We start from the raw sequence: 3,693 nt of genomic DNA, 5'->3' as shown, positions 1-3,693 counted from the left end.
ACTTTTCCGCGTCGGACCTTTGACAAGGCGAGCTTCTCTCCTCGTATATACCTCACCACCCCGCGTTTTATTCTCGGTCTTCCGCCCCATCGGCCTTTTATTCCATCGGCAGGACTCGCTCGCGAAATTGCTGATAGAAATTTGAGCAATTTTCCAAATGGTTCCTTTCTTCGTCGAGAAATTGAGCGGTCAATTAAGCGGGGAACGAGAAGGATCTTGTACGAAAATGGAAACTGGGATGCTCCTTCATCGGACGACGTTATATTATACGAGTTGTCCATCTTCCATTCCATTCAATTTTCATCATCCCGAAGAAATTCTATCGCTTCGATAGACTATTCTTAATAAGAAATCTTGGTAAGATTTGATCGCGGCATCTACCTTTTTTTCACTTGCAAATACCTTCTTGGAAAAATAGTTTTATCCATATAAGAGACGAATAAAAATAAAGCTTCCACTATGGAATAATGGCAAGTGAACAAGGGAAATATTTGGATGGCGAGTGGAAATGGATTTTCGAAAGGAAGAGGATGAAAGATTGATAAGGGGAGAAAGAACAGTATAGTAATGGCTTTACTATTTGCAGCCAACGGAGCATACAGCCATTTTCTATCAAGAGTTAGCTCGTTAGCGTTTAAGCGTAATTGCATCACTCGTAACTGGTGTACCCCGAGGGGGCCGAATCGCCTTACAAAGTCGCGTGAGTCATTTTGATTGGATCCAGAAATTAAGGGTGGTAAAATGGCGGCCGCACGAAACTGCCTTTGGCAAGAAACCGAGGGCACGACAATGCCAGCTCAAATATTACGCCCGTCTTGTATCTTTTCTAATTGCGACCAACTAACGAGTAAGCCAGATACCATCGACGAAGATCTCGTCCTTTATAATTTATAATTGTCTTCGATATCATTGTTTCGATATCTTTGCAATTTTTGAGGATAATCAAATCGGTCGGAATATGATAACGATTCGATAAGGGCCCGCCAAATTTCATTTCTGACCGATTGATTATTTTGAATTGGGATAGATATGTGTATTCCAATGATTCTTAAATCTAGAGGAACTTAAAATAACGGACGACCCCTTTTCGAATTTTGAAATCGCGCAACGAATTAATTTCAAATTTCGTGAAACCAATATCTCGTATAATCTGAAAATGGAACATGAAGAAATAATTTAAATTTAAAAATCGCAATAGGAAAACTTAAGATATTTTTCAGGAAAAAAAGAAAAATAAAAAATATCGATATCCCGTTGCTACGAATCCCGATGTTCGATATTCGAAGAAATTTGTCAACGAATGCAGAAGGGGAAAAACGGAAGGGGGGTACGAAGAGCGTAACGAGGCACGGTAGGAATCGGCTTAAGCTGCTTCCGATCTTGCCCCGTTGGCGGGCAATCGAGCGGCGAGTAATTCTCGAATTTAATAAGGAACTCGATCGAGGATCGTTAATAAAAGGAAGGGCGGCATCCGTGGAGTTAACGGCGCGAAATAGAGCGAAACGTCGGCAAGACGTCGACGATTCGCCGATATCAACTGGATATCCTGGTATTTTATCTCATTCGATTATGAGGCACGCGGACTCGCCCCGTTATCGAATTTATTATCAATTTTCGGGGAACGGCAATTTCCCGGCGGTGGCGGTGCGACGCTGATTTCCACCCTTTTTCAACCGGGGGACTCCATTTCTATCTCCAGTCGACCGGAAGTCTTGCGCGAATGGCTGCTCAGCCATTTCCGCACGAAGAAGAAATCAAATGAGCGAACGATGGAACCCGCCGGGTATTGGAAGGGGACGTTAGGGTGATGTGCTAAAAAAGACATGCTCGAAGGAAGGGATAAGGGTCCCCTTCGCCACTCTCCCTCTACCCTTCCAATAATTTTAGAAAATGTTTCAACGTTTCCCTCCTTCCTCGCTCCTTCCTCCTATCTCTTCGCCTTCTCTCTTATTATTCTTGTACTTTTCCTCCTTCGCGCGAGGCGTTGCGTGCCCTTCGCGATTTTCCCTAAAGCGAAAAATCTTTCCTCCCCCTATCGTTAAAGGATAAATGTTCTCTTCTTTTTCTACGAAAAGCCCGTTCACGCTGGACACGCGAGAGGAAAGGGATCGCGCTGACTGGACAACGTGAAACAAATCACTTCGTATAGTCTCTACGATTTTTCGTTTCCAATCTTGTTCGCTTATATTATTATATTCGAGTAACAGTCTTAACGAGATGTTTTTTGAATTTTTCATTTTAGATATTGACGAATTTTTTATGATTTAAAATATCAGTACAGTGAATTGTGTGAGTTGTCTTTGATTGTTATTATAATGTGAAAATTGTAGGTAAAAAGAAGAAATTATTGAGTGTTTGAAATTCTAACATAAACGAGTTCTGTGAAAACGGGAAGACATAATAATAATAAAAAATCATCTTATGGTTTATGTAATAAAATTTTGAAGTTTCTCTATGGATATCTTAATTTAATAAATTTATTGTGTATAAGTATATATATATTATATTGGATATATAAAAAAATATACATATATAAGAAAAAGTAAAAATTTTAAGATATTCATTATTAAGATTTTCATTATTAAAATATTATTTTTCGTAAAATATTTAGGAACATTTTTTCGTATGCACGATACTCCAATATTATTGCTTTAATTTGCTAATAATATAAAAATAATTGTGTAATTTATCGAGAAGATGAAAATCTACATATATACATATACAGTTTATTATAATTTTAAAGTCTTTTCCGTGTTCATTTATAAATTTTTGTCATGAATATTGGCGAGAACAAGCGTGTTTTTCGAAGAAAAGAAGAGAAAAAACTTTATAAACTTCATCATATAAAATTCATCAATTCCTTTGAGGATAAAAAATATATTATATTTATAATATAAAAATATTTCTAGATTAGAAATTATTCGCGTCACAGGTGAGGAACATGGAGAAAAATAAGCGTGTACATTTTATCACTTGCGTATTAATCCGTGTTGATTGAAATCGTGCTGAAACGTACTTTGGTAATTTTCCAATTGCACCGTCGAGCACAATATGAACATAGTTATCCAACTAGGATGTCCTCGACTAACAACAAGTTCTGAATAAGCTACTTCGAACTAGTTTTAACGAGAATATCACGTGGACGCGTTTAAATAAAAGTCATTAGAACGGTCCAAAGTTATCTTATTCCTTGTTTATTTCCGTTGAAATAAAATTAAAGAAAGTTCTCGTAATCTGCTCAAAAACTTGCAGACAATATTTATTACGAGTGTCATTTATCATGATAGAGAATGCTTTTCAAGTTAAGATCAAGTTAGAAATTCGATGCTTTGATCGATTTATTTCATCACCATTCCTTCATCTCCACGACTCTCGATTTCAAATTAACTCGACAATCAAATTTCGAATCTGTCTCATCTTCCCAACTTCCTTTGCTTCTTCCTTCTTCCTTCCTTCTTTACCCCTTCTCTTCCTTCTTCTCTCTTCAGAAGAGAGAATCTGATCGGTATCCTGATCGTTCGGTATATCCTCGATCACGATCTACTCGAAACAATAAACCAGGGAAGAACTACGATTCACGATCGACGAAAAACGCGCGTTGGTTGGAATTAAAAAATAATAAAAAATCGCGAACAAAATACCTTGTTAATGGATGATCGAAACGAAGGCGCGGTTTGTTTCGCGTTTCCATCG

The 3,693-nt window shown here is 37.6% G+C and overlaps 1 protein-coding gene across 3 annotated transcripts in view; it reads left to right on the top strand.

The window, feature by feature from the left end:
- The first annotated feature begins 206 nt into the window (after positions 1-206).
- Positions 207-3,693, top strand: part of LOC102679145 (visual system homeobox 2-like) — a 72,486-nt gene continuing 68,999 nt past the window's right edge. For all 3 annotated transcript variants that reach the window (XR_004151916.1, XM_031515366.1, XM_031515367.1), the window contains exon 1: positions 207-218. The gene's annotated coding sequence lies outside the window, so the exon portion shown is untranslated. The remainder of the gene's footprint in view (positions 219-3,693) is intronic.

The sequence above is a fragment of the Apis dorsata genome, unplaced genomic scaffold, assembly GCF_000469605.1.
Source record: "Apis dorsata unplaced genomic scaffold, Apis dorsata 1.3 scaffold_68, whole genome shotgun sequence".
NCBI lineage: Eukaryota > Metazoa > Arthropoda > Insecta > Hymenoptera > Apidae > Apis > Apis dorsata.
This window is presented reverse-complemented; position numbering and strand designations above follow the sequence as displayed.